Here is a 25,043-nt window from a genome sequence, read left to right on the forward strand (position 1 = left end):
TGGCAGTCCATTAACCACTGTCTAGCCAAACAGGACGCTGACTTGGAAGGCCAGTGGAGATGGAGGAAATCAGAGAGATATGGGATCTGCTTTGGAGGTAGAGCCAGCAGGAGGAAAGAAGAATCCAGGATGCTGCTGAAGTCTTGGGGTAAGTCGTTGAAGGCTACCATGAGCTAAGTGGGGGCAACACAGCTAGAGGAGGATCCAAGCTCTCTTTGGTCACATCAACTTTGAAATGAATGAGGAAGGAGGAACAGGGAGATCATATTGGCATTTTTTTAATGTTTGTTAGTAAAATATACATAATCGCAAATTGGAAATATCCAGCTTGATGAATTTTCCCAAAGTTGTCACATATCCGGAAAATCAGCACCCTGAAAGTCCCCCCGTGTCCTCTCCTAATCATTATTCTTTCCCCAAAGTAACCTCTGTCCTAGTCTGACATAGTTTTACTGACATTTTTAAACCTATGATTAAGAGATAATAATCAGAGGTAAGCGTGAGGCATTTGCTTATGTAATTCTCAGAAAAATAACCTCACTTGGTTTTTTAGACTGAGTAAGGCTTTTTCTTTTGTCAGTAATTTTGAGGTTTGCTCACGCGTCTTTTTCTCCTTCTTCCCACAGGAGGTGCTCACGTGGAGTGTGAGGTCTCGCCTGACCCCAGGCTGGCAGGTGGCCTTTGTCTCCGCGAGTCAGAAGGGCATCAAACCACGACCTGAGGTTTAACTGCACAGCCCTGCTCCTGGCGGTGAGCAGGTCCTCCTCCCCACCCATCCCCTTCCCCTCTGAGTTTCATTTCACTCGTCCGGTCCCAACAGAAGGCTCTTCGTAAGGCATCGCTGTCAGTTTATAGTGCTGGCAGTGTTTTAACACTTTAATGACATGATAGCCAATTTTATTCTGTCCTGGAAATTAATCGCTCTTCTGTTTCTGTTTCTCTCTCCCTCCCTCTCTCTCTCTCTCCTCCTCCTTCCGTCTCACTGTTCCTGCGATTATTTCTTTTGGAAATAATTCCCCTCACACTCTGCCTCCATAAATCTCTGAATCCCGGCAGACAGAACAAGGCTGCTATTACGAGGGAACAGAATCAACAGGGAAGCGGCAAGCGGGAGGCAAGCTTTATGCTCTGTGGTTTCGCCCCAGTAGGAGGACGTGATGACACCTCCAGGACAAAAGGTTCATCTTTTCAACTACTTTACTTCTCAGGAGCCCCCCAGCCCCATGGTCTTTTTATGAGAGAACTGTTTTCACCTCCTTGGCTCTGCACATGTTTTCTACATAATATTAAACAGTAACCTTCGAGTCCCCACATAATGGACTCACAGACCACAGTACACACACACACACACACACACACACGACCTGAACTCAGACCACAGCGCGCACACACACACACACGAGACCTGAACTCACAGACCACAGCGTGCACACACACACACACACACACACACACACACACAGAGACCTGAACTCACAGACCACAGCGCGTGCGTGCGCGCGCACACACACGCACACACACACGAGACACCTGAATCTGTACTGGCTGCCTGCTGGCAAGATAAAACAACTTTTAACTGTTAATTTGGCTCTTCCTTTTTTTTTAACACCTTGAGATGTAATTTACATGCCATAAAATTCACCCATTTTTAACCATGTAATTCGATGGTTTTTTACTTTACCGAGTTGTATACTGGCTGTTTCGTTTTGAAAATGGAGCCCCTGGGTGAACATTTTGACCCCACGTGCTCCCTCCTCACTTTGAAAGGTGACATCTAAAGTGCAGAGAGCAGATTCTGTTTCACCCCCAAAATAGTTGTTTTATTCATTCTGCCATTTACAACTTACTTCCTGTGTTTTGATTCTGAGCTGCTCTGGCCTGCTTCTTAGAAGCCAGGTGGATTCATTTTTTACACTGTCAAGAAGTTTCTCTTGTGTTAGAGGAATTTTGTTTGCTTGTTTGTTTTGTTAGTGTTTAGTAAGTCTTCAGATCTTTGTTTCATCTGCTGGGCTAATTAGAGAGACCTGAAATGTATCTTTGTGACATGACAAACTATACAGAAATATTTGGTATTTAGAGCTCAGCTCAAACGTTCACAGCATTCTGACTGCTGAGATTGGTTAAAAAAAAAATGAAGTTACCTAGAAATATAAATAGGGCATGGAGGCCTAGAACTTTTTCCTAATATTACATCTTCATCTATAGTTTGGTTTTGCTATCTGAGTCTTTCTCATTTGAAAAACAGAAATGAAAATAATCACTTTAGGAGATTTGCCTGAGGACTGCATGAGCTAATTCACATGAGAACACCTAGAATGCTAACAATTTTTAAAAATTTATAAATGTTCATTGAATACAAATCCTAAAGAACTTCACTAATGGCGTAAGAATCGTGTTTTGGCCACGGTACATTAATAAAAGCATAGCACGGGCTTCCCTGGTGGCGCAGTGGTTGAGAATCTGCCTTCTAATGCAGGGAACATGGGTTCGAGCCCTGGTCTGGGAAGATCCCACATGCCACGGAGCAACTAGGCCCGTGAGCCACAACTACTGAGCCTGCGCGTCTGGAGCCTGTGCTCTGCAACAAGAGAGGCCGCGATAGTGAGAGGGCCGCGCACCGCGATGAAGAGTGGCCCCCGCTCGCCGCAACTAGAGAAAGCCCTCGCACAGAAACGAAGACCCAACACAGCCATAAATAAATAAATAAATAAATTTAAAAAAAAAAAAAAAAAAGCATAGCACCTGCTGTTGAAGAGTGTGTACCAGTTTAACCAATTGTTCAACAAACAGGTAATGAGGCTTGCTGTGTGCCAGGCACGGGGGATAGAATGGTGGATAGGCAGGTACAGTTGGATGGAAGAGAGATGTTCAACACATAGTTGAGCAAATAAATATCTCAGTACAAACTGTGCAAGGGTTAAAGAAACCATTCTGGTATGTGTGTATGCATGTGTGTGTGTGCATTTAAAGCAACTTAAGGTATATTTTGCTAGTAAATGTATACCTATAGGCATAGAGAAATTTTCTGGAACAATTCATGAGAAATTGGTTACAAGTGTTTCTTTTTGTAGATAGGGAATGTCTTCTACTTTTTATTCTGTAACTTCTATGCAATTTCAAGTTTCTAACTATAAGCATGTACTTTTGTTTTGCTGTTTAAATATCAGTAGGCTTCTCTGATCAGTCGGCTGGGAGTCCATTATTATTTTCTTCATTAGACTTCTATTAAAAAACAACCTGTTATTTAAAATGAATAAATGATTAACTGCTTGCAATATTTAACTTGTCATGCCAAACCAATTAAATATTAAATATTACACTTGAGAAGACAAAGGTCATTTACAAGAGTGCAAGACTTCATCAACCCACACTTAATTGTTACCAGCCTGCTCGTGCCCACAGTTTGCCCGGACAACACTTTCATTCAACAGATATTTACTGAGCGCCTACTGTGTACTAGGTAGACATTGTTCTGAGCACTACTAGATGAAACAAAGCCATCAGGGCGTCAGGCTAGATTCTAGTTGGAGGAAACAGACAAATAAGTAAACCAAACACGTTATTTATATATAATATGTGCTATAAAGAAAAATTAAAGCAGGGCTGGCTGGCAAGTGACGGATAGTGCCCTCTGTTCATCATATAGAATACACTGTGTAGTTGTATCACTATAAAGAAAGATTGGGAGGCCTGTCTGAGAAGGTGCCATTTCAGCCTGGATGAGGGAAGGAAGGAGTGAGCCATGCAGATAAATGATTGCCAGGAGGACCAGTAAAGGCTCTGAAATGGGAGAGCTGGAAACCAGTAGATCTTAGCAGTAAATACATGTACTGACTATTGTACCATTTATTCTGTCCACTTGTCACAGCGTTCAAAACACTTCATAATTTAAAACTTTAAAAAAAATACTAAAAATGAACACTGATAGCTTTATTATTGTATATACAGGACTCAGATTATGTGGTGCTGGGCACTGCTTCTCTTTTTCGATATTTAATAAAAATAGTTGATACGAACTATACATTCTAGTGAAATAGAGATACATCTTTATTCAGACGTGTTTTAAACTTCTTTAGCCATATTGTCATTATGATACATTTTTATTCTAACAGTATCTCATAAAATGTGTATTTTATTACTGTAGTACATGCCCATTTCTAGCCACTGAAAATTAAATTAGTGAATATTAATTACTTCACGGTCATAAGGAAAAGGATCCTGAGATGCGTTGTTTCCCGTCTACTCTGAGATGCTTCCCAGTAGGAGGGGCACAATGACAGGTAAGTGAATCCATGAACTACTTGAAATAACAAGAAAAAAAGCTAGCAGTCACTAGCCTTAGCTCACCACCTAGCTGTGTACGCTGGGATGCACTTCCGGCTGTGGTCCCCACCTGTAAAATGAAGGGCTGGCTATTAAGTTGTCTGAGTCCTTTGATTCCTTCTCTTGCGCTCTCTCTCATATTTTGAGATCTAACTCTATGAATTGATTAAAATAACTGCTTTGTAACCAGTGATTTTCACTATCGCTGGCCGAACACGAAGTTAATCTTCTCTTCCTCCTTCAAACAGGATTCTGTGGGTGGGTCGCTCTAGAACAGTGGTTCTCAACCTGAGGCGATCCAAATGTCCTCCCCACCCCCCTTCTAGGGGACACGTGGCAGCTACAGGAGCCGAGGCTGCCTGTCATGACCGTGCAGGGGTGCCGCCAGCATCTGGGGTCTAGGCCCATGAAGCTGGTAGACACCCCACAACGCACAGGACAGCCCCCTGCAACACAGAATGACCCGGTCCAAATGTCAACAGTGCCGAAGACGAGAATCTCGGGTCTAGAGAAACTGGAAAAGATGGAGAAGGGAGAAAATGAATGGAGGGCACTGCCTACTTGTGTCCATCTGGTATTTCCCACCTAAGAAACAACATAGCAACTTTTGTCTTTTTTGATGCTGATTCTCCTCTATTGATTACGCTTTATTATTCCTGAGGACTTGGGTGTGTGACTTAAATAACCCTACGTTAGACACAAGCACAATGGAATAAATGAAAACTGGAGGGCAAATTCTAACATGTACCGTAACTATAAGAACATTCTTTCTAAGGCTTGAAAAAGTCTTCAGATCCTTCCTTGGTTTAATTTAATCGACAATGCGTTCATCTGCATATGGCATTCAGCAGCAAAATAAACTTTTTTTCCTGCGTCTTTTGTTTCCAAATCAATGGGGAACAAAGGATATCCCGGTTCCATTCAGGCAGTTTCAATGATTCTCAAACGTGGGAGTAATAGTCGAGCCATTTAAAACACAGTGATGAGAAAGCATACTTAGTAGCCTTGTAAACATGCTATGAAAGTACAAGGGAACCTTTAAGAAGAATATCCAGAGTGTCCTTTTTATATAATAGCCCTTTGTACTATGAAATGTTCAGAGGTCCATAAAATGGAATTGAACAGAACAGACTAGAAGAATGCAATTTCCAAGTTTTCTAGTAATGGTGCTGTTAAAACATTATTTTTCTTAACACTCAGAAAATTAAGTTTCCTCACCCCAGGATCCGCCCTACTCACAGAAAGGACTTTGGACCCATATTTAACCAACCGTCAGAAGGGATTCAAAAGGAGGCTAATTGAACACTGAGATTTTTGAAGCTCTCAAACGATGACCCAAGTGTTTTCTTGAAAACAGCAGCAGCTTGGCAGGAAGCAGGAATTAGACAAGAGAATTGATGGAAACCTGCCCTCCAAATGGGAAGAAAAACTTCCAATAACAAACTGTGAGGTTTGAAATCACTGCGTGTTATACTATTCATTATTCAAATGGCCACCAGCCTTATTACCTGGCATTTTCTCCTGCTTCTGAGCTGCCCCAAGAAACGCACTTTAGTAAGGATGATCCCCCCTATCTGAGGAAAGGGAAACCCTCTTTGTCTCCCCCGCTTCTATCTGCATTCTCTCTCTCTGTTCTAGCTGCATGTTTTGCAATCCCCTCCAGTGTTCCAAAGGCCAATGAAATCAGTCTCCCATAAGGGTACTCAGCCAAGTACATTCACTGCTCAACTGTATTTTTCTCTTTCTTAGTCCTTTCACCCACTGATTTCAAATTTCTCTTTAATAAATAGGCCAGCCATGGCAGACCTCAACCGAGTAAGTTATGAAAAGGCAAACTAGGAAACCACACAGGTAAGATTTCTCGAAGAGGAGAGCAGCCTGATGTTTTTCATCTAAATCCTTCGGCCTCACTCCAGCCTACAAAGACAAGTGGCAGGAAACTAACAGCAATAATCAAAATGAGCTCAGCTGGCCTCGAATTGTTTTTAAAAAGTGTGTGTGTGGAGGGGAAGGAATACAGGCACTCTGCCCAGGAGAACCTAGAGAGAAAGAAATCTTCTCTCCTAAAAATCCCTTAAGTTTGCTGCCAGTGATTCAGTACATACCTGACCAAAAAAAGAAAGTTTCCTACCTAACTGGTTTGGCTGTTTCCCGGCTACTACCTAGAGAAGTAAACAGAACCTTATCATCTCAGTTACATCTGATTTGGACATTTTTTTTTTTTCAAGTAAATATTTGTAATTTCAATGCACTTCCATTGCTGCCACTTTTGTCTTTGAATTGGATTGATTGACAATACTGTCCTGGATGAAGCCGACTCCATAGCAACAAGCCAGGGAAGCCTGCACCTTCCTTCCAGCTGGCCTCTCTGTGGCCACTGGGAGGGCTGGGGGAGTATTTGGTGACTGGGGACTTCGCAGTTATCTTAGATCGTAGCTGAATGGAGAAAGTTCTTCCTTTGCCCTCTGGGCCCCTCAGTCGGTCAGGATTTCTGCTGACCGCTCTGCACTTCTCAATGAATCCAGCACTCTGGGCATTTTTCTCTCTTTATTCAGGAAGTGGCGAGCTGAGCCCTGAGATTCTTTCTGCTCCGATGATATAAACAAATTGCAGAGGAAGTCAAGTCAAACTTTCCCTTGCTGCTTTTGTTCTCCCAACTAGCAATTCAGAAAACAGAGCCAACTTTTTTTTTTTTTGGATGCCTTCTAAGGATTGCTCTTAACTGCAAAGGCAGAAACCCTCCTTTTTTTTTTTTAAACAAAGATACTCAACTTATTTTTTCAAAAAAGAAATGCCCTAGAAGGTTTTTTTTTTTTTTTTTTTTTTTTTAAAGGCCGTTTCTGAGACTTTTCAAACCAAATTGCTCCCCTGACATTGCATACTTAACCTAATGGTTGTTCGGCCCCTCAAATTTCAACCAAAAGAGCAATAATGAGCTTTGTGAGGACAATGGCTAAACCTGATTGGAGGCTCCTGGGGCCCTAATTCACAACCAAGGAGAGCTAGCAGTCATGATTCAGTAAGGGTGCTAGTACAAGGCACACACCAGACAGAAAGGAGACATCTTATCTGTATAATCTACAGATACTGCTTGAAAAATCACACATAATTAAGCCCTTCTCACAGTGGAAGCTACTTGAAGCTTTATCACCAGCTTGTAAGATGTCATCTCTGGGCTTCACTGATGGCTCTGAGTGAACATTTCCAAACCAGAGGCATTTGACAATCCGGGTGACATGTTTACCATGCCTATCTTAGTCATCTAATAAAGAAGCTCTGCACTACAAAACTGAAGGAAAACAGAATGGTGGGGAGGTATACAAATATTTGCAGGGTGGCCCTGAGGGTGGCTTCCCACACTGGGTGTTCTGTTCCGTTAATCCTGGTGCAAGAAATAAGATGCGACAGTCACATGGATATCTATATGCCACGCTTGCTTGTCCTCAACTGGCCCTCCTTGTACACAGGTGGGTAGTCAACTTTCAAAACAGCCTGATTTTCTAGTGAAGCATGTTAGAGCTCAAATACAGGCTCAAGCTACTTACTGCATCTCTGTGTTCCCTTCTTTACTATAGGGATATGTTCTAACATGGCAGTGCTGTTACATGGGTTAAAAATAATAATATAGAGAGATATCTCACCCCAATGTGTGGCATTTGTTAGTCTCTCAAAGGTAGTTATTAATAAAATTCGTTAACACTGAGTTCCCCGGGTCAGGAAAAACTAGCATTGGTAGAATCTGAACATCGTAGTATTTGCAAGGTTATTTCTATGTCAGAACATGTTTGTTCAATCATGATCGTCCCTGCCCTCCTTATCTACAAACATATACATACTGGAGATATTTATAGACTACTAGGTATATAAAATCATTTATGCAAGTTGTAATTGCGCAATTACTGAATAAACAGTAGATGAAAGGAAAATGTGAGGTTCTGAAAGCTGGCTTTAATTCTTGGCTTTTTTTTTTTTTTGGCTGCGTTGGGTCTTCGTTGCTGCGCGCGGGCTTTCTCTAGTTGCAGCCAGCAGGGGCTACTCTTCGTTGCGGTGCGTGGGCTTCTCTTTGCGGTGGCTTCTCTTGTTGCGGAGCAGGGGCTCTAGGCATGCGGGCTCAGTAGTTGTGGCTCCCGGGCTCCAGAGCACAGCCTCAGTAGTTGTGGCACACGGGCTTAGTTGCTCCACGGCTTGTGGGATCTTCCCGGACCAGGGCTTGAACCCGTGTCCTCTGCACTGGCAGGTGGATTCCTAACCACTGTGCCACCAGGGAAGCCCTAATTCAAGTTTTATCTTATATTCATTAAACTGTTTATTTACTTGTCTACACTCTCCTCTCTGTTGATTATCTTCCAGGCACACATTTCCCTTGGGCAACATCAGATGAGAAAGCGATCGCTTTTCCATTGCAGGCGAAACAGAGAAACAGGAAACCCAAAGGCAACGACTTGCTTGGAGGCCTCCAAGGTATGCACGGCAGTGTTAGAAGTTGTGTGCACCTCCACACCCCATAACTACTTTTAAAGCTTTGATGTAGAAACGTGCAATACCTACAATGCTCCTGAATTTCTGTATAGCAAATAGAGCTATCATGCACTGATGCAACTGCCATACATTTATAGAATTCAACAATTGCATTCAACAAACTATGTCAAATACCTACCAAGTGCTGGGCACTTGGATACAAAAAGGAGTACTCATCAGTGCTGGCTGGCCCCAAATGAAGACTAGACACACACTTAAAGGACCAGAAAAGCAGGGACACCATTACAACCCCTCTTGCCCACCAAAGGAGACAACCAGAAAATTCAGAAAAGCTATTTTTGACATGTACATGTTTTTGTCTCTTTGAAAAATATAACTTTTCATTTTAGTTTGATTTTTAACTTTTATTTGGTTATGGGTCTTGTGATAGTGTGTATTATTGTTCAGGAAATACACCTCTCCCATTCCTGCTTTGGATGGAATATACTTCCCTGACCCACTGATTTGGACTCAGTCATGTGACTTTGTTGGTAATAGGCTGTTAGCAAGCAGGATGCAAGCAAAGCCTTAGAACGTGTTTACACCGCGGGTCTTGCTCTTTTTGCATGTCCAACAGTGCCGTGAGAAGAACATGCCTGTTCATTCAAGGAGGATGAGAGACACCTAGAGCAGACCCTGATGCAACCCACACCTTGAAGCCCAGCCCAGACAGTCTAGATCATCTGAAAACCAGCCAATTTGCAGATGCTTTTGTGAGATTAAATAATTATTGTTTTAAGCCACTGAGCTTTGGGTGATTTGTTACATGACATTAGCATGGCAATAGCTGACTGATGTAGGCCTCATAATGCTTATAGGTCTTAATCTGTCCATGGGCATACCATGACAGATACTAAATTACCACCCCCCCCCACAAAAAAAGTAATTAAAAAAATGCTTCAAACACTTGCCTTACTGATTTGTTACGTAAATCAAGGTCAGTTATAGCCTTTCATGGACTAAATGAAACTTGAGGTCCATAATGTTTAAATGAAACAGCATATGGTTAAAAAATAAAAGAGGTATGAGGCACTAGATAAAGCCTTCATTTCCACAAATGCTTCATTCCTAAAACTGTGTTCACTCAAAGAGATACTGGTTGTACTCTTGTGTTCAACCCTGAAGATACAGTACTAAGTATTAATAACTAACCCTTATCAATTGCTTATCAGGTACTGGGTTTTGTTTTTTGGTTTTTTTACTAGTATTTTTTTTTTTTGGAAGTATAATTGATTTACAATGTTGTGTTACTTTCAGGTGTACAGCAAAGTGATTCAGAGATATATATACATACACACACATATATATACACACACACACACACACACATATTTCTTTTTCAGATTCTTTTCCATTATAGGTTATTACAAGAAGTTGAATATAGTTCCCTGTGCTATACAGTAGGTCCTTGGTGTTTATTTTATATATAGTAGTGCGTATCTGTTAATCCCAAACTCCTAATTTATCCTTCTTCCCCTCCCTTTCCCCTTTGGCAACCATAAGATTGTTTTTTTATGTCTGTGAGTCTATTTCTGTTTCGTAAATAAGTTCATTTATATCATTTTTTTTAGATTTCACATATACGTGATAGCATACGGTATTTGTCTTTCTCTGACTTACTGCACATAGTATGATAATCTCTAAGTCCACCACATTGCTGCAAATGGCATTATTTCATTCTTTTTGATAGCTGAATAATAGTCCATTGTGTGTGTGTGTGTGTGTATATATATATATATATATATATGCCACATCTTCTTTATCTATCCATTCATCTGTCAATGGACACTTTGGTTGCTTCCATGTCTTTGCTATTGCAAATAGTACTGCTATGAACGCTGGGGTGCATTATCTTTTTGAATTAGAGTTTTCATCTTTTTCTGATATATGCCCAGGAGTGAGACTGCTGGATCGTATAGTAACTCTATTTTTAGTTTTTTTAAGGAACCTCCAAACTCTTTTCCACAGTGGCTGCACCAATTTACATTCTTACCAACAGTGTAGGAGGGTTCCCTTTTCTCCACACCCTCTCTGGCATTTATTATTTGTAGACTTTTTGATGTGGCCATACTGACTGTGTCAGGTGATACCTCACTGTGGCTTTGATTTGCATTTCTCTAATAATTAGCAATGTTAAGCACCTCTTCATGTGCCTGTTGGCCATATGTATGTCTTCTTTGGAGAAATGTCTATTTAGGTCTTCTGCCCATTTTTTGATTGGGTTGTTTTGTTTTGATATTGAGTTGTATGAGCTGTTTGTATATTTTGGAAATTAAGCCCTTGTTGGTTGCATTGTTGGCGAATATATTCTCCCAGCCCGTAGATTGTCTTTTCGTTTTGTTTATGGCTTCCTTTGCTGCTTCCTTCTTAATGCTTTATCTACAACTTATTTAATCCTCAAAACTTAATGTAGTACTTACTATGTTTACTACGTAGTTACTATGATTATCCCTATGTTGTAGATGAGAAAATGGAAGAAGCAAGAAGATAAGTGACTTACCCAAGCTTCCACAACTTGTAAGTGACAAAGCTGGGATTCAAACCTAGGCTGTCTGGTTTCAGAGCTCACACTCTTACCCACCCTGGGAAGACAGACATGTTGACAGGGAATTTGCAGAGTAAAAGGGGCAGCAACCTTAATGAACAAGACAAGTCAATAATTACAAACCATGGGCAGGACTATTATTGAAAAGAACAGGAAACTAGGGTTAAGAATAATACAAACTGGGCTTCCCTGCTGGCACAGTGGTTAAGAATCCGCCTGCCAATGCAGAGGACACCGGTTCAAGCCCTGGTCCGGGAAGATCCCACATGCCACAGAGCAACTAAGCCCGTACGCTACAACTACTGAGCCTGTGCTCTACAGCCTGCGAGCCACAACTACAGAGCCCGCGAGCCACAACTACTGAGGCCCACGCGCCTAGAGCCCGTGCTCTGCAATGAGAGAAGCCACCGCAATGAGAAGCTGGAGCACCGCAACGAAGAGTAGCCCCTGTTCGCCACGACTAGAGAAAGCCCACGTGCAGCAACAAAGACCCAACACAGCCAATTTAAAAAAAAAGAATAATAGAAACTGTTTTAGACAGGTAGCCAGAGAAGTCTTCTCTAGGTAGGGGAAATTGCTGGAAGGATGAATATGATCAGACCAAAAATGGCTGAGAGAAGATTGTTCTCCAGAGAGAAGAGCGGAGGGGTTAGTCTCGAGTCAGTACACAGTTTGGTATATTTTAGGGACTGAAAAATGGCCATTGCTTCAGGAGGCCAAGAAGGTGAGTGTGCCTCTTGCTCATTTCCATAGGACAGGGGTTGGTCAACAGATTTTTTGTAAAGCACCAAATACTAAATACTTTAAGCTTTGTCGGCTCTGTGGGCTCCGTCTCAATTACTCACCTCTGACGCTGCAGCATGAAAGCAGCTGTACACGGTAAGTAAATGGCTGAGCATGTCTAAGTTCCAATAAAACTGTATATATGGACTCTGAAATTTAAATTTCAGTGTGACAGTTCCATAAACAGCAAGGATGTGTGTGAAGACACACAGGATAGTCAAATTTGGTGCATTTCCCATATATCAGGTAACTTATATTTGATACACCTTGGCCTTGGAACTCTGGTGAGTTCCCTGTCAAAGTATAAGTGATACCAGTAAAAGAGATAATTTTGCATAAAACTAGTAACTAGGCTATCGGGTTTTTTAAAATCATTCTATTAATCACGATTCTCCAGAAAAATAGAATCAATAGGATATGTATGTATAGGAAGAGATTTATTATTAGGAAATTGACTCACGCCATTATGGAGGCTGGAAAGTTGCGCAATTTTCTGTCTATAATCTGGCAGCCCAGGAGACCCAGTGGTGTAGTTCCAGTCTGAGTCCAAAGGCCTAAGCAACCGGAGTACCTAGGGCAAGAAAATCGATGTCCCCGCTCAAGCGGTGAGCCAGGAAGGGCTGAACTCTTCCTTCCTCTGCCTTTTTGTGCTATTCAGGCTCTCAGTGGACTGGATGATGCCGCCCACACTGGGGAGGGCGCACTGCTTTACTGAGTCCACTGATTCAAGTGCTCATTGCATCTGGAAACACCTTCACAGCCACTCCCAGAAATAACATTTAACCAACATCTGGGCAACCCATGATCCAGTCAAGCTGACACACAAAATTAACCATTACAACCTGCTAAAGAGGAGCAAATGATAACGATCACCCAGGAAGAAGAAATATTGGCATTGACAAAGATAACATAAAAGAAATGCTCCATCTTTACAAAAAGGAAAGCAACAAACTAGTTAATGGGTGTCATTCATTCAAAGAGTATTTGAGATTCATCACTGCCCTAGAAAACTCAAATTGCCTAAAATCTTACAGGTCATATTATAAAAAACTGGACAGATGTTTTCCCAAATCTGACACAACAATCCTAAAAATTTACATCACGTAACCAGTAATGTGTTGCAAAGCCAAAAGAAACTTTTCTAAATTGACAGTAACAAATTTTGATCAATCCTGATGGTGGAAAGATTAAATCTTCTTTCTAGTAGTCTCTCTAAAGAAAATGATAATCCAAGATCACTGTCATATTAACAGGTAATCCAAGAGTGTGTAGCCAAAATATATAGGAAACGCACATTACAGGAAAAGTCAGGTAGTCAATAAAAAATAATATGAGGGACTTACCTGGTGTCACGGTGGTTAAGAATCCGCCTGCCAATGCAGGTAACACGGGTTCAAGACCTGGTCTGGGAAGATTCCACATGCCGCGGAGCAACTAAGCCCGTGCACCACAACTCCTGAGCCTGCGCTCTAGAGCCCACGAGCCACAATTACTGACCCCACGTGCCACAACTACTGAAGCCCACGCGCCTAGAGCCTGTGCTCCACAACAAGAGAAGCCACCACAGTGAGAAACACATGCACCACAACAAAGAGTAGCCCCCGCTCGCTGCAACTAGAGAAAGCCCGTGTGCAGCAACGAAGACCCAACATAGCCAAAAAATAAATAAATAAAAATAAATTTATTTTAAAATAATAATAATAATAGGAAAAGTCAGGTAGTTAATAAAAAATAAAGATGGTATTTGGAGGATTTTGTGATGTCAGTGGTATTTTCAGCTTTAAAAATTGGGTAATTTGTAGTATATTCTTTTATTCTAAATAAATACTAACTTTTATAACTTTTTTCATAACTTTTCTACATCCTTTCTCTTAAAGCCCCCAAATTTTATAACCTTCAAGGCCTACCAACCTGGAACCAGCTCTGATTAAGCATCTATTATAGGAGCCAGGCATATCTAGATGCTAGAAATACAACAATGAATGGAATAGACACTGGTGGTTTTAAAATGTCTACAAGAAAAGAATCTGAAAAAGAATATATATATGTCTAACTGAATCACTTTGCTCTACACCTGAAACACTGTAAATCAACTGTACTTCAATAAAAAGAATTTTTTAAAGTGTAAACATATTGGGGGAAAATATTCGGTGACACTCCCCCTTCACAAGGCAGAAGCCCCTCCCTTTGAGCTTAGGCTGGACCTCATGACTTGTTTCTAAGGAGTAGAATATTGTGCAGATGACACTGAGCAACATCCAAGACGAGTCAGAAAACACACTGCGGCTTCCTCCTTGCTCTTTCCCTCTGGAAGGCAACGGCCATGTCCTGAGAACATTCAAGCAGCATTATGGAAAAGTCCACATGGGGAGGAACCGAGGCCTCCAGCCAGCAGCCCTGTGAGCTCCATCTGAGAAGCAGATCCTCCAACTCCAGTCAAGCCTTTAGATGCTGGCGGCCTCGACCAACATCCTGACTATATCGTGACTACTTACAAGAAACCTTGAGCCAGAGACACCTGTCCAGACTGCTCTCAGTGATTCCTAACCTCAGAAACGGTGTGAGGTAAGAAATGTTTGTTATTTTCAGCTGCTGAGTTTTGGGGTAGTTTGTTACACAGCAAGAGATAAATAATACACTACCAAAAGTCCTGTTTTCATGATTCTTACATTCTGATGTTTGTTTAGGGGCAGTGAATAAATGTTTTTTGAGGAAATGATGAATGACAGTAAATCAAATAAATCTATCAGATTACTACCCATTCATTCATTTATCGAATATTTACTGAGAAGCACCATATGGTTATCTGTGTTCTAGGCATCAAGCTAGAATAATAAACGAGAAAGACAAAACCCTCCCTGCATGGAGCTTCCAGTCTGGTAGAAAACCAGGTTTTTGCCCTGTCTCTGATGTGAAGCGCCCTCACTGCAGGACACTGGAATGAAGCCTCCATTTCCCTGTTCCAGTTACATGCATTATCTGACATAATCCCCACCACAGCCCCCGCTCCCTCACCCACCTCCATTCTGGAGCCTTCCCGGGTCTCCCTTGCAACTTGGCCATGTAACACAGTTCAGGCCGGTGAAGGAGATCGCTGGGAGTTTTCTGGGCAGCTTTGTTGTCTCAAAAAGGAAAAGATGTCCTTGGTTCTACTTGCCTTCCTTTTCCCTGACTTGCGAGTAAAGCGGTTAGGCATCCTGCAAGCGTAAAGAAGAGAGAATCGCAAAGCTCTGACATTCTGGAGCCATTGAAACATAACAACTTCCTGCCTCTGGACTTCCTTTTAAGTGAAGGGAAAAACAACCTAAGTCTCTGTAGGCTTTTTGTTATGGTGGTTGCTACTTACAGCTGAAAGCATTCCCAAATGATTTAATGAAACTGAAGCAGAGAATGTTTAGATAGCCAAGGTCACAAAGCCAGTGGATGGAGCGATCAGAAAGCAAAACCAGATCTGATTGACCTTAAAATCCGTACCCTTAATCACGATGTTATACCGTCATTATGGTTCCTTCAAGTAAGCAAAAACGCTAGAGCAAATGTATGTGCTCCAAATAGAGTAACAAGACTATTTAATGTTGCCTCGAACTCCAGGACACTAAATCTACATGCCGACTTTAACACTTAATTGCAAATTTCTCGGAGGCCATGGAAAGTGCTAAGGAATTCCTTAATATTGATGATGATGTTGAAAATATGCTAACCATGTATATATCTTTTAGAAGAGTTAATAAAGATAGATCCTATTCCTTGAGGGTCCCTTCAGCAAAATATTTCTAGGGCATCTACAATGTGCCTCCTAATTCACTCCCATGATCTGTTTCTCTGTCAGACAAGTTGAGCCCGTGCTCCCCTTTTAGAGATGAGAAAATTGCAGCTCAGAGAGGTGATAGGAGCAGGGTTAAACTCACTTCTGCCATAGCCCAGAGTCTGCATCATTGCAAGGTAGGGGTAGAGTACTAAAATGTATCCTGTATGTGATAGTAGAATAAATGATATTGGATATGGCAGCAACTCTGACAGTTTATACATGAATGAATAAAATTTGGGAAATACTCTAGTGGTAGATATTGAAGTGAAATAAAACATGGGTCAATTCCTGCTCTAGCCCCATCTAGCTGTGACATTACGTAAATCTCCCACTCTCTCTAAGCCTCAGTTTCTTCCTCTGTAAAATGGAGAGAATATTAATACAACCTCACAGAATTGTTCTGAGGACTCAATGGGGCAAAGCTGGTGGGCTCCAGGCAGGCTGTCCAGCTAGCCCTTGACAAATATTAGTGGTGATCATTATTTTCATTACCGTCCCATGCTTCTTCCCTATATGCAAAGGAGACAGTTCTGATCCTCGTATTTCTCGACAGTTATGAGCGCTCTCAGTACTAGAAGGAATGTGTAGTAATCCGAGAGCAAACGATCTCCGCAAAAGCCATGTCCTGAATTTTGCGAACAACAATGTTTTCTGTGCCCAGGGCATAGAACAAAGTGAAGACAGAACATGGTGAGGGTGCCTGGTGGGGAAAACAGAGGGTTTTGCTGCCCTGGCTTGGAGATTCTTTTTCTACCCCCGCCCTGTCCCCTGCCACCGCTTCCTTTCTTGTCCACATTGATCTAGTTCTCCCTCCACAATCTTGTCCTGCAGTTACATCAGCACTTGTTTTCATTTTAATATAATAGATCCCCAACCTCTCCCCACGAAAGTAGTGTCTTGGTTGACAGGGGAAAGATCCAACACAACTGGGGGTGTCTTAATGTCCAAGGAAGTATTCGAACATGGCCCCCTGTATTCATGTCCCCTGGAGTGTGGGCTGGCCTAGTGACTGTCTAGTAATAGAATACAATAAACATGGTAGAATATCACTTCATGATTAGGTTACAGAGGACTGTGACTTCCACCTCTGCTAGCAGACGCTCTCTGTCGCCTGCTCAGCTTATACACTTTGACGAAGCAAGCAAGCTGTCATGTTGGGAAGCCCCACGCAGCAAGGAGCTGAGGGTGGCCTTTGACAGACAGCAAGAAAAGACCTGAAGTCCTCAGTCCAACAGCCCTTGAGGGAAGGAGTCCTACCAACAGCCACATGAGCTTGGAGGCAGATTCTTCAACTTAGCCTTCCGGTGAGACCCTGGCCTGAACGGATTCTTCAACTTAGCCTTCCGGTGAGACCCTGGCCTGAACGGATTCTTCAACTTAGCCTTCCGGTGAGACCCTGGCCTGAACGGATTCTTCAACTTAGCCTTCCGGTGAGACCCTGGCCTGAACGGATTCTTCAACTTAGCCTTCCGGTGAGACCCTGGCCTGAACGGATTCTTCAACTTAGCCTTCCGGTGAGACCCTGGCCTGAACGGATTCTTCAACTTAGCCTTCCGGTGAGACCCTGGCCTGAACGGATTCTTCAACTTAGCCTTCCGGTGAGACCCTGGCCTGAACGGATTCTTCAACTTAGCCTTCCGGTGAGACCCTGGCCTGAACGGATTCTTCAACTTAGCCTTCCGGTGAGACCCTGGCCTGAACGGATTCTTCAACTTAGCCTTCCGGTGAGACCCTGGCCTGAACGGATTCTTCAACTTAGCCTTCCGGTGAGACCCTGGCCTGAACGGATTCTTCAACTTAGCCTTCCGGTGAGACCCTGGCCTGAACGGATTCTTCAACTTAGCCTTCCGGTGAGACCCTGGCCTGAACGGATTCTTCAACTTAGCCTTCCGGTGAGACCCTGGCCTGAACGGATTCTTCAACTTAGCCTTCCGGTGAGACCCTGGCCTGAACGGATTCTTCAACTTAGCCTTCCGGTGAGACCCTGGCCTGAACGGATTCTTCAACTTAGCCTTCCGGTGAGACCCTGGCCTGAACGGATTCTTCAACTTAGCCTTCCGGTGAGACCCTGGCCTGAACGGATTCTTCAACTTAGCCTTCCGGTGAGACCCTGGCCTGAACGGATTCTTCAACTTAGCCTTCCGGTGAGACCCTGGCCTGAACGGATTCTTCAACTTAGCCTTCCGGTGAGACCCTGGCCTGAACGGATTCTTCAACTTAGCCTTCCGGTGAGACCCTGGCCTGAACGGATTCTTCAACTTAGCCTTCCGGTGAGACCCTGGCCTGAACGGATTCTTCACCTTAGCCTTCCGGTGAGACCCTGGCCTGAACGGATTCTTCAACTTAGCCTTCCGGTGAGACCCTGGCCTGAACGGATTCTTCAACTTAGCCTTCCGGTGAGACCCTGGCCTGAACGGATTCTTCAACTTAGCCTTCCGGTGAGACCCTGGCCTGAACGGATTCTTCAACTTAGCCTTCCGGTGAGACCCTGGCCTGAATGGATTCTTCAACTTAGCCTTCCGGTGAGACCCTGGCCTGAACGGATTCTTCAACTTAGCCTTCCGATGAGACCCTGGCCTGAACGGATTCTTCAACTTAGCCTTCCGATGAGACCCTGGCCTGAACGGACACTTTGAATGCAGACTTGTGAGAGACCCAGCGAAGCAGAGTCCAGATTCCAAAATACAGAAACTGTGAGACAGTAAGCGTACCTTGTTATAAGCTGCCATTTGGCGCAGGGTGGGTGGGTGTGTGATTTGTTACATGACGAATACAGACCCACCTAATCAATAAATAGGAAGAAGGGAAAGAGCTGGATCGGGATCTAGTATCTCTGGATTCTGGCCACATTCTGCCACCCACTACATGAGTGATCTTAGAAAAGGCATTTCCCTTCCTTGCCTCAATTCCTTCTGTCAAAGGAGAGGGGTGAATTAAGGATTATAATTTTTTGTAGTTTTTCTCCTTAAAAACTAATGATGTTCTGCCCTGGGATCACTTTCTCCTTGGCAACAATCACAATTAGATACAAGCTGTCCTCGTGAAACAGGGGTAGGGTTTTAATTCACCTCAGGCCTCACCTGAACCACTTTATCCATTTATATTACCTGCCAGGCACGGCAGGTGAGGCAGTCATACTAGCAGATACCAAGTTGGGAAAAGACATACAAGACATTTCATGGGGGGGAACCCACAGGATGGGAATACGATAAAGGAGCCAGAGGAAGCTGGAAGAAGAGTTAGACCACAACGCTTGTCTAACCCCCGCAGAGGAGAAAAGAAAAAAGAACAGGTGGGTAGGAGTAGTCTGAGCCTGTGGCACAATTCTAAGAAAGTTCTGGCAAAGCCACATGTCTCCCAGAAATGAGCCTGCTTTAGTACCCCTGTCGCAGGCAGTCACTGGTAAGGAGAAACCTGGGGGAAATGTGGTCTTGGCACAAAGGTGGATTTCAGAGCAGGGCATCCGGACCCTCGGTCAATTACAGGCCCTGCTGCGGGAGACCCGAGAAGCACATTGTCATGGCTTCCACATCCCCTGAGGTTCCTTCTAGTCTAAAAATCCCACCACAATGTGGGGCCCGCAGGATGCACGTGGCCCACAGATGCATCTTGATTGGCTCACGGTGTTTAAAAACATTAGCTACAACGCCAAAACCTTCATCCACAGAAAAAAATGTTGATACACTGGACATCATCGAAATTTAAAACATTTGCTCTGTGAAAGACACTTGAGAAAATGAAAAGATGAGCCACAGACTGGAAGAAAATGTTGGCCAATCATATATCTGACAAAGGATTCGTATCCAGAATATGTGTTTGAAAACTTTCAAACTACAATAATAAGAAAACAAACCACCCAATATTTTTAAGTGGGCAAAAGATCTGAACAGGCACAAATAAAATATATACTGATGACAAATAAGCAAATGAAAAAATGTTCAACATCTTTAGTCACCAAAATGAGAGACCACTACAAACCTATTAGAATAGCTGAATTAAAAAAAAAAAACATATCAAGTGCTGGCTTCATAGGACTGTTGTGAGGATTAAATAAAATAACGTGTGTTTGATACTTGGCAAATAATGCATCTCTAATACATGTGTTACTGGAAATTTCAAAAGAAAACTAAGAACCAGAGCTTTGCAAGAGAGGGTTAAAAAGAAGACAGAGGGACTAAAATTTGAATAAAATGTCAATGGATAGGAGAGTTCACCTCAAAGGAAGTGATTTCCCTTCCTGAAAATTTCAAACACTACTGGGTCATCTGCCATTTTACAGGACAAAGAGGAGAGTGTAAAAATGACATCACATTTACTAAACATTTGCTGTTCCTCAGGTACTTCACTCGGACTCTCATATTGCTAGTCCCACATTATAGATGTGGCTCAGAGAGATCAGTGGTTTGCCCAAGACCACACAGCAAATGAATGGCAGAGCCAGAATTCCCAAGATGTTCCTTCTCTCCTCCTTACACAACGCTGCCTTCCCAACTAGGAAGTAGGAGCGGCAGCAAAGAGGGTGATGCCGCTCACTCAGGGGGACTTTCCCACTTGAACGTGCTTCCCGCACACATGAAATCCCTCCTCCCGTCCCCCACCACCACCTTCCTGCCATCTGAGGTCCCGCCATTTCTAGTCTTATATTGGGTGCCTGCCCCGTCCACATCCCCCGCAGCCCGTTATATCAGTGTTAGCCAGTGTTATTTAACATGTTTCTCATTTGCATCCCCCCTATAAGGAATATTTTTAGACTGTTTTTTGTAATTACCCCCCCATGATATGTTAATACCACATATACACTATATATCTGTTCATGTACTGTGCATATTTCTGTGCTTTATCTATAAAAAGAGTATGATTTTTGAGAAATCGAGAAACAGTGTGATTCCCTGGAGGGCAGCTCTGTGCCCCTTGGGAACGTGGGTGTCAGGGGGAGCAGACCCAGCAGCACAGTATGAAACGGGGCTTACCTGGCGCCCGACACTGTTGTTAAGGGCTTCACATGCATCGGCTCATCCAGCCCTCTGCTCAGAGGCAATAGCTTCTGGGTTCCACCCAGAACTGGGAAGCTGCATAACTCTGGGGACCCTTCTTGAAGATGGAACACTTTGCTTTGCTTTCATTTTGCTCATCTCCAATCTCTCTCCATCTTTGTCCACTTCCAGGCTAGAAGCAGAAGTGATTCTAGGAAAGCAAAACCACAGGAGGATGTTGGCTTCTCTTCCAGGTGGCAAGATTACTCTTGATCGTCCCCACTGCCATCTTTTCCCAACTTTTAAAACCTGTTCTAAATTGTTCCTTTAATTTCAAAAGTCTTTCTGAGTCACTGTTTGCAGAGACGGATTTCGAGTCCAAAAACGTCCTGAAGCCGCCCTTTTCTAGAAATCATGATGACTAACCTTCACAAGCACTGAGCTAAGTTCTTTTCAGGGATTATCAAAATTTCATTTTTGCAACAACTGCCGTTTTACAGGTGAGAAATGGAGGCTTGGAGAAGTCGGTTAATTCACCCCAGGTTACATGAGGACATGTGGTGGCCAGCCCGGCTGCAAACCCAGGACAGACTGGCTCCGAGTGCAGGCTGCTAACCGCGATGAGAAGCCACCGCTTAATTTTAGTGTATCGCTTCCCTCAAAGTGCAGAGGAAACAGAAGTTGGAGATTTTTCAAAGTGGGAGGGGGTACCTTTGTGCTTTATATAAGTTTACTCTCCCAGCCACAAAAGAATACCCTGGTGCTGAGTAGTACAGACTTCTTTTTTTTTTTTAGTGATGTTTCTGATAACTGATTTGCTACCCAGCCACTTACTGCTTTTAGCAAGAGATTTCTCTCTTCCTACTCAATTACTATATTATAAAGTGACTCCCTCAAGGGAGAAACTTCCCAGTGAAGACAAGGCTGCGAGGGGAAAAGTTCACCCTCTTACACTTTGCCACGTGCCCAGAATCTTCGGACAGATCTGAATGATGAATTGTGTTTTCTACGTTGCTCAAATTCGCTTTTCCACATACCGTTCTCTAGCTTGGTTTGCATTGTGTTAACCTTGAATCTCTTCCTGTGTCCTTGGAGAGCTAAGTGAACATTCAGGGGTTTTTTTCCATAGTAAAAGGAAGAAAAAACTTTATGTCTATAATGATCTATAATGTTTCTATTCTATTATGTACAAAATAACTGGGAATATACCTTCTACTATGTACTTTATACAAATTACCTCTAATCCCTTCGACAGCTTCCGGTAAATGTCCCAACACCCAGTTTTAGATAAGGAATCTCAGAAAAGGGAAGTGGGGCACACAACAGGGTGTTGAGAGAAGCAGATTTCAAGCTCCCCTTTTGCTGGTCCCCGGACTCATGTGCTTTGCAATATCACCATTTCCTGCACGTGGCCAGAATATCGTTCAAAACTTTCTCTTTCAGGCACCTTTGAAACTGCCAACAGAAGCCTAAAATTTCCATTTCTAACCCAATAAACCCCCACCCCCGCCCCGAAAAAAAAATTCTTGACATTCTCAATCAGTCACTTTTTTGGTTCTTAAAACTGGTGGGCAGACTTCCGGTTTCTGGTCCATCATGTAAGAAGCTTAGAAGTCACCTCTCCATCAAAGAAACAGGCAAAAAGCTGAACAAACTGAAAACAATCAACAGCTCTTCTTAAATCAGTAGAAGAAATGAGGTCACAGGGCAAACCACTGCCCCAAAATCGGGGAGACAGACAGTTGAATACAGAAAATCACCACTTATTGGACCATCAACCTTGGTGGAAGCCAGTGCCAGCCAGCATAGGGAAACCGGTATTGAAATTGACAAATTGCTGGAGGCTGCTGTGGACACATCTGAGAGTCAAAAACTCCAGGGGTACCCAGTCATGGGGGGATCCCCACATTTTGTTTTACTGGACCAGGTACTCACAGTGAATATTGGAGAAAAGTCCCCTCATTCTTCCAGCAGGGGAGGGGAAAAGGAAGCATTCTGAAATAGGCCAGACCACTGTGTACCTCTTAACAAGGTCTGCCCTCAGGAGAAACGACTTAACCAGGACTTCACCTGCTGGGATTTTATAAGAACTTAACTGATTTAGGAGAAGGAAAATACCTAACTCCAGGCCCCTATAACTCTCCACGTGGAGGAAGGGAAATACCCAGCTTCAGCCCACTCTAGCTAGCCACCTGTCCCACCTTAGGGGGTGAGGAAGATGAACTGAGAAGCATTGGGGGATTCACAGTCCAGAGGCACAGGCTCGCAAAAAGACTGAGAGCTAAACACAGGACTACAAGACGCTTCCCCTCCCCACCCACCTCATCACCACCTTACTAAAAACCTATAGCAGTTCCTTTTACTGGGTACATCATGTCAGGCTATCAGCAAAAAATTACAAGGCATACTAAAGAGCAAAATACACAGTTTGGAAAGAGAGAGGGCAAGCATCAGAACCAGACTCAGATGTGGCAAGGATGTTGGAATTCTCAGACTGGGAATTTAAAACAACTATGATTAAGATGCTAAGGACTCTACTGGGTAGACAGCATGTAGAAGCAGATGGGCAATGTAAGCAGAGAGTCAGAGAAATTCTAAGAAAGAATGAAAAGGAAATGCTAGAGATAAGCAGCACTGTAACAGAAATGTTGTCTTTAATTGGTTTACTAGTAGACTGGACACAGCTGAGGAAAGCATCTTTGAGCTTGACAATATATCAATAGAATCCTCATAAGCCAAGAAGCATAGACAATGAAGACTGAAAAAAGAAAAAAACAGAATGGAATTTCCAAGGGCTGTGGGAGAACCACAAAAGGTATAACATATGTATAAGGGGAATACCAGAAGGAGAAGAAAGAGAAAAAGCAACAGAAGAAATATTTGAAGCACTAATAACTGGGAATTTCCCTTAAATGAATGTCAGACACTAAACCACAGATCCAGGAAGCTCAGAGACATCAGGCAGGATAAATGCTATGTCTAGGCTACATCTTATTTCTTCATATTGTATAACTACATCTAGGCATATCATATTTAAATGGCAGAAAATCAAAAATAAAGGAAAGGGGCTTCCCTGGTGGCACAGTGGTTAGGAGTCTGCCTGCCAATGCAGGGAACACGGGTTCGAGCCCTGGTCTGGGAGGATCCCACATGCCACGGAGCAACTGGGCCCGTGAGCCACAACTACTGAGCCTGCGCGTCTGGAGCCTGTGCTCCACAACAAGAGAGGCCGCGATAGTGAGAGGCCCGTGCACCGCGATGAAGAGTGGCCCCCGCTCGCCACAACTAGAGAAGGCCCTCGCACAGAAACGAAGACCCAACACAGCCATAAATAAATTAATTAATTAATTAATTTAAAATTTTAAAAGTTCTTTAGAGAGAAGGAAAAAAAATCAGAAACTCGGATCTACATGAAGAAGAGCATCAGAGAAGGAAAAAGTGAAGGTGGAATAAAAACCTTTATTTTTCTTATTCTTTATTGATCTAACAGATGCAGCTTGTTCAAAATAATAATAGCAACAATGTATTCAGTTATGTATGCCTGCGTGCGCGCGCGCTTATGCATGAGTGAAGAGAACGACAGCAATGACGCAAGGGGTGGGGGAGGAATTAGGGTTGTTTGTTAAGGTACTGGTGTTACCTGTGAAGTGGTGCAGTGGACTTGGATCAATTATAAATGTAAGTAAACGCACAGGTACGTTAAGTGTATACTGCAAATTCTAGGGCAACCACTAAAAAAAGTAGAAAACACACCCCACAGCCACACAGCCTGGGAGAGCGCCATCCTCAGGTGGAGAAACTGAGCTCCAGACACAGGCTGAACGAGCAGGGCTGGACACAGCGGTGCTCGTTTAAGTTTCTTAGCTGGAAAGAGGTGTTTTTTTTTTTTTTTTTTTTTTTACTTCCTCACACGGCCAGTCCTGGCACCCGTGGCCTTACTTTGAGTGCAGAGTAGGGCAGCCAACAGTTATAACCTCAGCGGCTTCCTCACCTCTGGGACCTTTTACAAAATGATTGCCGCTTGCTGTTTCCTTACCTCTTAGTGTCCATGCGCGCAGCATCTGAAAGCCAGATTTTAAGGATAAAAACCACA

General features: G+C 43.1%; 2 long non-coding RNA genes across 3 annotated transcripts in view; one reads left to right on the top strand and one right to left on the bottom strand.

Annotated features, from left to right (window-relative positions):
- The window catches only part of LOC309644451, a 34,874-nt gene extending 17,604 nt beyond the window's left edge, over window positions 1–17,270 (top strand). The window contains exons 2-11 of the long non-coding RNA XR_014254422.1: window positions 34–148; window positions 627–750; window positions 1,057–1,178; window positions 4,145–4,280; window positions 4,572–5,773; window positions 6,114–6,174; window positions 8,674–8,784; window positions 9,419–9,554; window positions 11,304–11,358; window positions 14,047–17,270. This is a non-coding gene — a long non-coding RNA (uncharacterized lncRNA). The remainder of the gene's footprint in view (window positions 1–33; window positions 149–626; window positions 751–1,056; window positions 1,179–4,144; window positions 4,281–4,571; window positions 5,774–6,113; window positions 6,175–8,673; window positions 8,785–9,418; window positions 9,555–11,303; window positions 11,359–14,046) is intronic.
- Window positions 15,270–25,043, bottom strand: part of LOC309644458 — a 22,640-nt gene continuing 12,866 nt past the window's right edge. For both annotated transcript variants that reach the window (XR_014254436.1, XR_014254437.1), the window contains exons 2-3: window positions 20,948–21,161; window positions 15,270–15,366 (exon numbers count right to left, since the gene is read on the bottom strand). This is a non-coding gene — a long non-coding RNA (uncharacterized lncRNA). The remainder of the gene's footprint in view (window positions 15,367–20,947; window positions 21,162–25,043) is intronic.

This window comes from Balaenoptera physalus (assembly GCF_965194825.1).
Source record: "Balaenoptera physalus genome assembly, chromosome: 16".
Classification (NCBI taxonomy): domain Eukaryota; kingdom Metazoa; phylum Chordata; class Mammalia; order Artiodactyla; family Balaenopteridae; genus Balaenoptera; species Balaenoptera physalus.